Source organism: Bubalus kerabau, chromosome 12 (assembly GCF_029407905.1).
Source record: "Bubalus kerabau isolate K-KA32 ecotype Philippines breed swamp buffalo chromosome 12, PCC_UOA_SB_1v2, whole genome shotgun sequence".
NCBI lineage: Eukaryota > Metazoa > Chordata > Mammalia > Artiodactyla > Bovidae > Bubalus > Bubalus kerabau.
This window is the reverse complement of record NC_073635.1, coordinates 65,577,332-65,592,025: the sequence shown is the minus strand read 5'-3', so window position 1 is coordinate 65,592,025 and position 14,694 is coordinate 65,577,332.

Here is a 14,694-nt window from a genome sequence, read left to right as displayed (position 1 = left end):
GAACCCCAAGGTTAGTAGAAGGAAAGAAATCTTAAAAATTAGAGCAGAAATAAATGCAAAAGAAACAAAAGAGACCATAGCAAAAATCAACAAAGCCAAAAGCTGGTTCTTTGAAAGGATAAATAAAATTGACAAACCATTAGCCAGACTCATCAAGAAACAAAGGGAGAAAAATCAAATCAATAAAATTAGAAATGAAAATGGAGAGATCACAACAGACAACACAGAAATACAAAGGATCATAAGAGACTACTATCAACAATTATATGCCAATAAAATGGACAACGTGGAAGAAATGGACAAATTCTTAGACAAGTACAACTTTACAAAACTGGACCAGGAAGAAATAGAAAATCTTAACAGACCCATCACAAGCACGGAAATTGAAACTGTAATAAAAAATCTTCCAGCAAACAAAAGCCCAGGTCCAGACGGCTTAACAGCTGAATTCTACCAAAAATTTAGAGAAGAGCTAACACCTATCCTACTCAAACTCTTTCAGAAAATTGCAGAGGAAGGTAAACTTCCAAACTCATTCTATGAGGCCACCATCACCCTAATACCAAAACCTGACAAAGATCCCACAAAAAAAGAAAACTACAGGCCAATATCAATGATGAACATAGATGCAAAAATCCTTAACAAAATTCTAGCAATCAGAATCCAACAACACATTAAAAAGATCATACACCATGACTAAGTGGGCTTTATCCCAGGGATGCAAGGATTCTTCAATATCCGCAAATCAATCAATGTAATACACCACATAAACAAATTGAAAAATAAAAACCATATGATTATCTCAATAGATGCAGAGAAAGCCTTTGACAAAATTCAACATCCATTTATGATCAAAACTCTCCAGAAAGCAGGAATAGAAGGAACATACCTCAACATAATAAAAGCTATCTATGACAAACCCACAGCAAACATTATCCTCAATGGTGAAAAATTGAAAGCATTTCCTCTAAAGTCAAGAACAAGACAAGGGTGCCCACTTTCACCATTACTATTCAACATAGTTTTGGAAGTTTTGGCCACAGCAATCAGAGCAGAAAAAGAAATAAAAGGAATCCAAATTGGAAAAGAAGAAGTAAAACTCTCACTATTTGCAGATGACATGATCCTCTACATAGAAAACCCTAAAGACTCCACCAGAAAATTACTAGAACTAATCAATGACTATAGTAAAGTTGCAGGATATAAAATCAACACACAGATATCCCTTGCATTCCTATACACTAATAATGAGAAAACAGAAAGAGAAATTAAGGAAACAATTCCATTCACCATTGCAACGGAAAGAATAAAATACTTAGGAATATATCTACCTAAAGAAACTAAAGACCTATATACAGAAAACTATAAAACACTGGTGAAAGAAATCAAAGAGGACACTAATAGATGGAGAAATATACCATGTTCATGGATTGGAAGAATCAATATAGTGAAAATGAGTATACTTCCCAAAGCAATTTATAGATTCAATGCAATCCCTATCAAGCTACCAACAGTATTCTTCACAGAGCTAGAACAAATAATTCCCCAATTTGCATGGAAATACAAAAAACCTCGAATAGCCAAAGCTATCTTGAGAAAGAAGAATGGAACTGGAGGAATCAACCTACCTGACTTCAGGCTCTACTACAAAGCCACAGTTATCAAGACAGTATGGTACTGGCACAAAGACAGAAATATAGATCAATGGAACAAAATAGAAAGCCCAGAGATAAATCCACGCACATATGGACACCTTATCTTTGACAAAGGAGGCAAGAATATACAATGGATTAAAGACAATCTCTTTAACAAGTGGTGCTGGGAAATCTGGTCAACCACTTGTAAAAGAATGAAACTAGAACACTTTCTAACACCATACACAAAAATAAACTCAAAATGGATTAAAGATCTAAACGTAAGACCAGAAACTATAAAACTCCTAGAGGAGAACATAGGCAAAACACTCTCTGACATACATCACAGCAGGATCCTCGATGACCCACCTCCCAGAATATTGGAAATAAAAGCAAAAATAAACAAATGGGACCTAATTAACCTTAAAAGCTTCTGCACATCAAAGGAAACTATTAGCAAGGTGAAAAGACAGCCTTCAGAATAGGAGAAAATAATAGCAAATGAAGCAACTGACAAACAACTAATCTCAAAAATATACAAGGAGCTTCTACAGCTCAACTCCAGAAAAATAAATGACCCAATCAAAAAATGGGCCAAAGAACTAAATAGACATTTCTCCAAAGAAGACATACAGATGGCTAACAAACACATGAAAAGATGCTCAACATCACTCATTATCAGAGAAATGCAAATCAAAACCACTATGAGGTACCATTTCACACCAGTCAGAATGGCTGGGATCCAAAAGTCTACAAATAATAAATGCTGGAGAGGGTGTGGAGAAAAGGGAACCCTCTTACACTGTTGGTGGGAATGCAAACTAGTACATCCACTATGGAGAACAGTGTGGAAATTCCTTAAAAAACTGGAACTAGAACTGCCTTATGATCCAGCAATCCCACTGCTGGGCATACACACTGAGGAAACCAGAAAGGAAAGTAAGCGTCTTTTAATTTCATGGCTGCAATAACCGTCTTCAGTGATTTTGGTGCCCCCCAAAATAAAGTCTGACACTGTTTCCACATCTATTTCCCATAAAGTGATGGGACCAGATGCCATGATCTTAGTTTTCTGAATGTTGAGCTTGAAGCCAACTTTTTCACTCTCCTCTTTCACTTTAATCAAGAGGCTTTATAGTTCCTCTTCACTTTCTGCCGTAAGGGTGGTGTCATCTGCATATCTGAGGTTATTGATATTTCTCCCGGCAATCTTGATTCCAGCTTGTGCTTCTTACAGCCCAGCATTTCTCATGATGTACTCTGCATATAAGTTAAATAAGCAGGATGACAATATACAGCCTTGAGGTACTCCTTTTCCTATTTGGAACCAGTCTGTTGTTCCATGTCCCATTCTAATTATTGCTTCCTGACAGCACACAGAATTCTCAAGAGGCAGGTCAGGTGGTCTGGTATTCCCATCTCTTTCAGAATTTTCCACAGTTTATTTTGATCCACACAGTCAAAAGCTTTGGCATAGTCAATAAAGCAGAAATAGATGTTTTTCTAGAACTCTCTTGCTTTTTCTGTGATCCAGCAGATGTTGACAATTTGATCTCTGGTTCCTCTGCCTTTTCTAAAACCAGCTTGAACATCAGGAAGTTCACGGTTCACATATTGCTGAAGCCTGGCTTGGAGAATTTTGAGCATTATTTTTCTAGTGTGTGAGATGCGTGCAATTGTGTGGTAGTTTGTGCATTCTTTGGCATTGCCTTTCTTTGGGATTGGAATGAAAACTGACCTTTTCCAGTCCTGTGGCCACTGCTGAGTTTTCCAAATTTGCTGGCACATTGAGTGCAGCACTTTCACAGCATCATCTATCAAGATTTGAAATAGCTCAACTGGAATTCCATCACCTCCACTAGTTTTGTTCATAGTCATGCTTTCTAAGGCCCACTTGACTTCACATTCCAGGATGTCTGGCTCCAGGTGAGTGATCACACCATCATGATTATCTGGGTTGTGAAGATCTTTTTTGTACAGTTTTTCTCTGTATTCTTGCCACCTCTTCTTAATATCTTCTGCTTCTGTTAGGTCCATACCATTTCTGTCCTTTATCGAGCCCATCTTTGCATGAAATTTTCCCTTGTTATCTCTAATTTGCATGCAGAGATCTCTAGTCTTTCCCATTCTGTTGTTTTCCTCTATTTCTTTGCATTGATTGCCAAGGAAGGCTTTCTTTTCTCTCCTTGCTATTCTTTGGAACTCTGCATTCAGATGCTTATATCTTTCCTTTTCTCCTCTGCTTTTCGCTTCTCTTCTTTTCACAGCTATTTGTAAGGCCTCCCCACACAGCCATTTTGCTTTTTTGCATTTCTTTTTCATGGGGATGGTCTTGATCCCTGTCTCTGGTACAATGTCACGAACCTCCATCCATAGTTCTTGAGGCACCATAATCTATCAGATCTAGTTCCTTAAATCTATTTCTCACTTCCACTGTATAATCATAAGGGGTTTGATTTAGGTCATACCTGAATGGTCTAGTGGTTTTCCCTACTTTCTTCAACTTAAGTCTGAATTTGGCAATAAGGAGTTCATGATCTGAGCCGCAGTCAGGTCCTGGTCTTGTTTTTGCTGACTGTATAGAGCTTCACCATGTTTGACTGAAAAGAATATAACCAATCTGATTTTGGTGTTGACCATCTGTTGATGTCCATGTGTAGAGTCTACCCTTGTGTTGTTGGAAGAGGGTGTTTGCTATGACCAGTGGATTCTCTTGGAAAAATTCTATTAGTCTTTGCCCTACTTCATTTTGTACTCCGAGGCCAAATTTGCCTGTTATTCCAGGTGTTTCTTGACTTCCTACTTTTGCTTTCCATTCCCCTATAAAGAAAAGGGCACCTTTTTTGGGTATTAGTTCTAAAAGGTCTTGTAGGTCTTCATAGAACTGTTCAACTTCAGCTTCTTAAGCATTACTGGTTGGGGCATAGACTTGGATTACTGTGATATTGAATGGTTTGCCTTAGAAATGAACAGAGATCATTCTGTCGTTTTTGAGATTGCATCCAAGTTCTGCATTTTGGACTCTTTTGTTGACCATGATGGCCACTCTATTTCTTCTAAGGGATTCCTGTCCACAGTAGTAGATATAATGGTCATTTGAGTTAAATTTACCCATTCCAGTCCATTTTCGGAGAAGACAATTGTGACCCACTCCAGTACTCTTGCCTGGAAAATCCCAGGGGTGGATAAGCCTGGTAGGCTGCAGTCCACGGGGTCACTAAGAGTCAGACACGAGTGAGCAACTTCACTTTCACTCTTCACTTTCATGCATTGGAGAAGGACCTGGCAACCCACTCCAGTGTTCTTGCCTGGAGAATCCCAGGGACGGAGGAGCCTGGTGGGCTGCCATCTATGGGGTCACACAGAGTTGGACACAACTGAAGCGACTTAGCAGCAGCAGCAGCAGTCCATTTTAGTTCGCTGATTCCTAGAATGTCGATGTTCACTCTTGCCATCTCCTGTTTGACCAATTCCAATTTGCCTTGATTCATGGACCAACCATTCCAGGTTCCTATGCAATATTGCTCTTTACAGCATCGGATCTTGCTTCTCTCACCAGTCACATCCACAACTGGGTATTGTTTTTGCTTTGGCTACACCCCTTTATTCTTTCTGAAGTTATTTCTCCACTTCTCTCCAGTAACATATTGGGCACCTACTGACCTGGGGAGTTCATCTTTCAGTGTCCTATCTTTTTGCCTTTTCATACTGTTCATGGGGTTCTCAAGGCAAGAATACTGAAGTGGTTTGCCATTCCCTTCTCCAGTGGGCCACATTCTGTCAGATCTCTTCACCATGACCCACCTATTTTGGGTGGCCCCACATGGCATGGCTTAGTCTCATTGAGTTAGACAAGGCTGTGGTCCATGTGATCAGATTACTAGTTTTCTGTGATTATGGTTTCAGTGTGTCTGTCCTCTGATGCCTTCTTGCAACACCTACCATCTTATTTGGGTTACTCTTACCTTGGACGTGGGGTATGTCTTCACGGCTGCTCCAGCAAAGCGCAGCTGCTGTTCCTTAACATTTAGGATAAAGCAAAGATTCTTTGTAATATATTTAAGTGACCAAACTTGTGGAATTTTAAGTATATCTTAAATCTTTTCCATGGGTAGTCAGGTCCCAACTGAGGAAATAAATCTTGTTTTGTAAAACTGACGCAATATTCTCAGGCCAAAATGTGAGAACCAGATTAATAGAAATAAGGAAACAAAGAAATCATACAAAGATATCTTCAATGCAAACATGAAACTGACAAGAAAATTCCAGGTTCTTATTAAATATTATTTTAATTTATTTAATATTGAATTTATTCTGTAACAATTTATTTTATCCCCGTCTTGATTTAGAAACAGATTTATGTTCAGAGAAATAGAAGGCAAAAACATTTTAGTGAAAATGACTTATTCATTATCTAATTTGGTCAGCTTCTAAAAGTGTGACTTTTACCAGATCCAAGGTGGTTGCTTGAACTTTAAGGATTAATCATTCTAATCAATTTGATCCTAAGTGACAGAAACATGCAGTATAGACATTTGGAGTCATCATTATGATATTCTATCCAAAAGATTTTATCTTGACACACTGCTAACTTGTTTAGGATTTATATACAATTTCTTAAATGTGGTTATAATTTTGATTTACACTAGCCATTTTTTTCAGTTTAGATTATTCTTTTTAAAATGTGACCAGTAGGTGCCTAGATGTAGAATTAGCAGACATTTATTAAAGCTGCTGTCTTGAAGAGTTTGCAGATGCTTGATGCAGACTTTTAAAAGGCAAGAGTTCATTTGGCTAATTGAATTCACTGCTGCTGCTGCTGCTGCTGCTAAGTCGCTTCAGTCATGTCCGACTCTGTGAGACCCCACAGACAGCAACGCACCAGGCTCCCCTGTCCCTTCAGCTTCAGCATCAGTCCTTCCAATGAATATTCAGGGTTGATTTCCTTTAGGATTGACTGGTTTGATCTCCTAGCTGTCCAAGGGACTCTCAAGAGTCTTCTCCAGCACCACAGTTAAGCATCAGTTCTTTGGCACTCAGCTTTCTTTATGGTCCAACTCTCACATCCATACATGATTTCTGGAAAAACCATAGCTTTGACTATATGGACCTTCATTGGGAAAGTAATGTCTCTGTCTAGATTGGTCATAGCTTTTCTTCCAAGGAGCAAGTGTGTTATAATTTCGTGGCTGCAGTCAACATCTGCAGTGATTTTGGAGCCCAAGAAAATAAAATCTGTCACTTTTTCCAATTTTTCACCATCTATTTGCCATGAAGCAATGGGACTGGATGCCATGATCTTGGTTTTTCGAATGTTGAGTTTTAAGCCAGCTTTTTCACTCTCCTCTTTCATTTAGTTACTTTAATGTTCAATAAAAAAGCCAAAAGGAAGGAAGGAACAAAGAAAGAGGGGGAGGAAGGAAGAAAGGAAAGAGCTATTTGTTTGTAGCTTGAGACTTTCCTGAGCAGAACATTAGAGAATATGATGGTACAATTAGTAAAAAATATTTCAACTGTGTCTGATATAAAGGCTTCTCAAATGGTGCTAGTGGTAAACAACTTGCTTGCCAATGCAGGAGACACAAGAGACACAGGTTGAATCCCTGGGTTAGGAAGATCCCCTGGTGAAGGGAACGGCAACCGACTCCGGTATTCTTGCCTAGGAAATCCCATAGACAGAGGAGCCTGGCGGCCTACTGTCCATGGGCTCTCAAAGAGTCTGACATGACAGAGCACACACAGTATATAGACAAATAACAAGAAATCTAGTTCTATACATCTACACTTTATTGAAATGTGGGGCCAAACCAGATCCTCTTCTCTGGGAGCATTAGAGAGGAGGGTCTGTGTGCTTCATTTTGGCTTGTTCCTTTTGCTTGTTTTTGTTTTTTAAGAAAGTAGATATTTCATAGCAAGAATTCCTCTAAAGGTAATTTACTAGTTGATTTCAAAAAAGCTACAGTGATACCATTTTTATAGATATTAAAATGACTGAGAAACCTGATAAACCAACTGTCCATTCCACACTGTATAGGTGCAAAGCCAGATTCTTGGTATATTTGAATTTACTGTCCATTGGCTCTTTGTCTTATGGTCCCCTTTGCCTAATACACAATATCTTGTGTATTATCTGTGCATCTGTTGGATGTCTGTTTTCTTGGTGCTCTCTTTTTCTCTTTTACATTATTTTAAGATGTTTATTATGCTTCCTAGGTAAAGAATTCATCTGCTAATGCAGGAGATATAAGAGATATGGGTTTGATCCCTGGGCCTGGAAGATCCCCTGCAGTAGGAAATGGCAACCTGCCCCAGTATTCTTGTCTGGAAAATTCTATGAACAGAGGAACCTGGCAGGGTCAGACACAACTGAGCAACTAAGCACACACTCACACAAGATGTTTATTATTATATCCACAAGGTTTTTCTTGAGCATTCAGCTTGCAGCTCATTATCCCAAGTGGTGTATGACATACAATTACTATCAGCCTCCATGTACACTCTGTCCCACAGACTTACATTGGATTAATCATCATACTTTGCTTGCAGATTGGCTGAGTTTTAGTAGCTTGTTTTCAATGCTTCTGTTTCCCTATTTAGTGTGGAGCATGACTCATGAGTGACATTACTGAACCTACTTATAAAGACTTTTTATTGTAATGTGTTCTGAGGAACACACTATGAATACTACAGAAACTGCCTTGTTTGCATCTTTAAACCTTGTCCCTTTTATCGCCCTATCCTGTTTTATTTGTTAGTATCATAATCTTTTCATCACCCACATAGTTTTTCTTGTCAAAGAACATCACCCATCTCTTTCAAAATTTTCCACCACTGAATCACCATTGTTTGTTTTGACCTACAACAGCTTCTGACAAATTCCATTCGTTCTATCCCCTCTTTTATCTAAAATGAACTTTATTTTGCACCAAATTCAACTGACTGAATTGTATTTTTCTGGCTTAGTCTACAGAATTCCAACTTGCTAATTGTTTTATATATCTTTCTAAAAAGCAATTTTGGGGAACAGATGGCTGTAACTGCCCAGAATCCACAGCCAAAACCACTAGTCAACTACCAACAATCTTTGGCTCCTAGACTAGTTCCTTGTTATTAGATCCCTGAGAACAGGCTGATAGAATTAGGATAATTCTTTCTTGCAGTCTCTTGACTCCGATGTTTTCTAAAATAAAGCATAACTACACTGTCCATAGTATCAGCTTTAATTTTAACACCACTATGACCATTCCCACTGGGAGAGCTGTCAACATGAATCCTTGATAAGAACATGGGGATTTTTATTGTTATTTTCCTAATCAGAGATAATTACTGTAGCAAATGTTCACAGGGAATTGCAACCTAGGTTACATCAGACTTCCTTTGGTTTACTGTGATATGCTTCCAGCAGAATAAATTACTTTCCACAGTAGTTGATATGTAGCAGAATTTCCACAGATGTACCTCCATCTATACTGTTATCAGATTCTATCTTTTAATTGCTTTGTCTATATTGACAGCCAAACTGAATAAATTCCCCCCTATAATCAAACATTTATTGACTATCTGTCTTAAGAAGTGTAATGGCTCTTTATCTACTATTTAAAAAAAAGTCCATTGTGATGTTAAAACATTTCTCTTGGGATTAGTTCCTTTATATTGGTATAAGATATCACCATGTGGCATATTTTAACTCTAGCTGGGATGTTCTTTAGATTCAATGTTCTCCAGTTTGGGGGAATATTATTCATGGGAATTTTTATCTACAGGGTGAAAATGTGATTATGATCAAATTTATCAGAAATGTTGAAACAGTATGGTAATACCTACTTGAAATGGTACATACATTTCACCAGAATGAAGCAAACGTACTTGACAAGTGACCAAATTCTAAAGTCTTGGATGAGTTTTCCTAAGTATTTCATTGCCCTGCCTTAACACCATCACTGTCGCTTATGCCCTCCATTCCATCACCACATCCTCTCAGAAATCACTGTATTTGAATTGTAAGCCAAAATCAGTTCAACAATGATCATGTTGTCTCTGCTTGGAGAAATTATGCACCCTGCATGAACAGTAATGAGAACAAACAGGCTCTCACCACATTTTTCCTGAAGTTGACGTTATTCTCTTCATTCCAGGTTGTCCTTTGTTCTAGAAAGTAGATGTATTAGACATTTATTATTTTTGCCTAAATAGAATCCCCTCTCCTTTTTCCTTTTTTTTTTTTTTGATTAAAAGCACCCATCCCCTATATTACATGGTTCTGGAAGGATTGATAATAACACAACTCTGCACTCTGATCAGACCTCAACAGTCAGATTATCCCATTACCCAACAAAGAGTAAGCCAAGCGGGTACCTGAGTTCTTCTTTGGTGTTGGCAAATTATTTTGCCAAAAGATTGCACTTCCGTCTCAAAGGTTCAAAGGCTTTGTTAACAGAATAAGCTACTCATTATATACAAATAAATAATACCAATATTTACTAGAGAATTATCTAGCTTGATTTCAATATATGAACATGAAAAGAAAAGAGAAATAGAAACAGCAGAGGATACATCACCAGATTGGGTTTTGACTAACAACCAGGCTTAAATGGTACTGGGAAATCCCGTGTCACAGCACATCTGGAGTCCCAACTGAGAAAAGGTCCCAGGCAGCACTTCTGCTCTGTGGGTGAGACTTCAAAAATTGCAGTTCGGTTTCCCCTGTATAATCCCAGGACTCAAACTGATATCCTCAGCAACCTGTGACCAAACTGCAAGCCTGGATTCATGTTAATGCTGTTTGTTTTGTCTTGTAAAATTTGAAATGTTGGTAAGCCTGGGGCTTTGTTGCCAAGGCTCCCTTCAGGGGTTCAACAATCTCAAAGTTCTTTCCTCATCTTTTCTATGATACCACTAGGCTTGCACTCACAGCAGGTAGTCACTTACAGTCTGGGCAGTGTCCAGGCAGGTTAGAAATAAGGTCAGAGGCCTGCTCGGCTTTGTCTCTGAAGCCTAAACAAGGCTATTTAATTGCCCTAACAAACATGGACACTGAGAGGACAAAAACTTAATTTTTACTTCTCTGGTGCAGTAAAGTATGGCTGCCTATGATATATTCTATGATACTGGACAAAAAATATATCCACAATAGCTAAAAATAAGAGCAAGATATAAAACTGGCTAAAGTAAAGCAGATGAAAAGTAACACATATTGTACCCTGGTAGCATTGAATCTCAGGAGTCTTCCTAGTTTTAGAAATCTCCCCCCTTTAAAAATTTTCATTCAGTTATTCTTCTATAAGATTGCACGTGGACAGTGTTAACAGATTGTTGTCAATAAGATGCTCCTATTTTAAAGCAAATAAGAATAAAATAATAGCTAATACACATCTCAAATTTACTGTATATCAGAGACTGTTCAAAGTGCTTTATATAGTTTAGTTTCCTTGATGCTGACAGCAATCCTATAAACAATTTAAATCACAGAGAGGTTAAATAAATTGCACAAAGATTCAGGAGCAGAATTATGTTCTATGTCCAGGTAGTCTGACTTCAAAATTGGCCTAATATATATTTATACACTGAAAAGCAGAAATAAAATCTGTAGAGGCTCTTAAAGACATTACTTTTGGTGTAATAGGATCAAAAATGAGTTGTACACCTGCTTACTTGCTGTCAATACTGAAGTTGGGACTTCATTTTTTTCCCAAGCTACTGAAGTATGATTGGCAAATAAAAATTGTATGTATTTAAGGTATACAACTTTTTCTATAACCCTATGGTGCAGATATGATTTACAAAGGAGGAAACTGGTGCTGGAGAAGACTGTTTAGAGTCCCATGGACTGCAAGGAGATCAAACCAGTCAGTCCTAAAGGAAATCAATCCTGAATATTCCCTGGAAGGACTGATGCTGAAACTGAATCTCTAATACTTTGGCCACCTGATGTGAAGAGCTGACTCATTTGAAAAGACCCTGATGCTGGAAAAGATTGAAGGCAGGAGGAGAAGAGGGCAACAGAGAATGAGATGGTTGGATGACATCACTGACTCAAGGGACATGAGTTTGAGCAAACTCTGGGAGATAATGAAGGACAGGGAAGCCTGGCATGCTACAATTTGTGGGGGCAGAAAGAGTTGGACACGAGTGAGAGGCTGAACAACAACAACTACCTCTCAAATATTATGTTGCATATGCAAGTCACAGTTAGTGAGAAAAGGGGAGGGGATCTAAATAATCATTTGAATCTGAGACTTATGCTCTTCACTCTGACTGAACAAGACATGAAAATGTTAAGTTATTTGTACTTTAGGCCATAAGTCTTTTTCAATAAAAAACCTAGTTTACATGAGAAAAGTGGCCTCTTTCTGCACATATGGTGCTCATAGTAAATCAGATATAACTCTAAATCCATTTGATGTTATAAAATAGAGATAAATATAAAGTTATATGTAAGGAAGTAGAGAAAGAAATGTTTGGGACATGTTATAGGAAAAAAGATGACAACTGAGTTGGGAATTGAAGTATGGATGGAGTCAGCCAGCCAAAGGAATAGGAAAAGAGACATTTATGACAGATTAGAACAGCTTGAGCAAAGCAAAGTGAGAAAGTTCAAGACAATTGAGTTGTTCACTGTCAATGGATTTTAGAAAGTGTGAAGTGGAGTGACTGTGAAGTTTGAAAAGCTGTCTGGTGCCAGGGTTTTAAGGGCTTTCTTTGCTTTGGTAAGTCAAATGTGGATGGCAATGTAGAATCATCCCAGGCTTCTGTACAAAGGAGTGATGAGAGGGGTTCACTTCCCAGTGATTTCTAGAACATCCATCATGTACAAATATTGCACAAATACTGTAGGAACCAGTGGAATAAAGGCATAACCTGAAATTGTCATGAGGGCAGAAAACAATCATGTAAAAACACAAGCCATAGTGAAATGGGTTCTGTGATAGGTGTACAAATAAAGTTGAATAGCACTGTGTTTTGTGCTCATGATATGAGACCGAGAATAAATTGGAATATAGAGGGAATTTACATAGGGTATTGAGATGGATTTTAAAGGAAATAAAAAAGTATGAGACCAGTAACACATAAGGCACAGTCGGCGGTAAGCTACTTCCTACTGGCTTTTAACATTGTTTGCATGATTACCCCCGTTTTTGAGTATCAGATCAGATCAGTCGCTCAGTCGTGTCCGACTCTTTGTGACCCCATGAATCGCAGCACGCCAGGCCTCCCTGTCCATCACCAACTCTTGGAGTTCACTCGGACTCATGTCCATCGAGTCAGTGATGTCATCCGGCAATCTCATCCTCTGTCGTCCCCTTCTCCTCTTGCCCCCAATCCCTCCAGCATCAGAGTCTTTTCCAATGAGTCAACTCTTCACATGAGGTGGCCAAAGTATTGGAGTTTCAGCTTTAGCATCATTCCTTCCAAAGAAATCCCAGGGCTGATCTCCTTCAGAATGGACTGGTTGGATCTCCTTGCAGTCCAAGGGACTCTCAAGAGTCTTCTCCAATACCACAGTTCAAAAGCATCAATTCTTTGGCGCTCAGCCTTCTTCACAGTCCAACTCTCACATCCATACATGACCACAGGAAAAACCATAGCCTTGACTAGACGGACCTTTGTTGGCAATGTCTCTGCTTTTGAATATGCTACCTAGGTGCAACATATAAAAAATAATAGGTAGAAATTTGGAAGAATCACTTACATACTGGCAGTTTTCATTCTCTGAATCAATGCATCTTTTAAAAAATCTGAAAAAATAAGATAAAGTACATTGGATGTTATTCCGTACTTTGTCCACATGTTTTATTATCTAATTTTCATTGGAACCATGCAACATGCTTGGGTAGGCACTTGGAACCTTCTCAATAAATATTTGTGCGGTGAATGGATTTTATACATCTTTTCTTCTCTAAACAAAAATGTGTTCAGAATCATTAATGCACATGCCATCATAAATGTTTACTATAAATATTTAAATTTATTTTTCTTGATCTTATTTTGTGCCAAGAGTTGATTGCTTTCCAGCTTATAAGTGAAAGGTCACCACGTATAAGTAGGGGAAAATGAAGCTGGTGACTCATAAACACACTTATTTAAATGGAATCAGGGCAGCAAAATCTAATTCCATATGTAGTATTGTGAATTATTCATGCTTTTTATAGAAGTGGGCCACAAGCATTTGATGACATTTTATAAATTTTAACATTTGTATTAGGCTGAGTTCAATTGTGCCGCAGATTTTACAGGTGTTCTAAAACCATAAATACTGAGACATTACCCCCTCAGTACTCATTGTTTTAATTACAATTGTATTTTAAAATAGCCTAATTAGTTGACGCATCTTTGAGTTATTCAAAACCAAGTAGCTGAATTATTTTTGGTTATTGGCCTAGTAGGAACAAACAATGATTATAAAGGCTAAAATGCTAAGAGAAAATGAAATGGAGCTGACTTATTTACGATGCCTGATTTATATTCAGACTGAGCTGGAATAGTTAGCATTACTGAAAGCAGTATCAAGGTCCTACACTGCTAAGAGATTCTTAATTGTTTAATTGACCTTATCTCCTAATATACAGAGAGGTACTTGTTCCCATGTACACCTATGAAATTTAAATGTAGAGCAGAGTACAATCAAAGGATAAAGAAAGTTGTAGTCGTGTCCGACTCTTCATGACCCCATGAATCGCAGAACGCCAGGCCTCCCTGTCCATCACCAACTCCCATGCTGCTACTGCTGCTGCTGCTAAGTCGCTTCAGTCGTGTCCGACTCTGTGCGACCCCATAGACGGCAGCCCACCAGGCTCCCCCGACCCTGGGATTCTCCAGGCAAGAACACTGGAGTGGGTTGCCATTTCCTTCTCCAATGCATGCAAGTGAAAAGTGAAAGTGAAGTTGCTCAGTCGTGTCCGACTCTTAGCGACCCCATGGACTGCAGCCCACCAGGCTCCTCCGTCAATGGGATTTTCCAGGCAAGAGTACTGGAGTGGGGTGCCATTGCCTTCTCCAACCAACTCCCATAGATCACGCAAACTCATGTGCATCGAGTCGGTGATGTCATCCAGCCATCTCA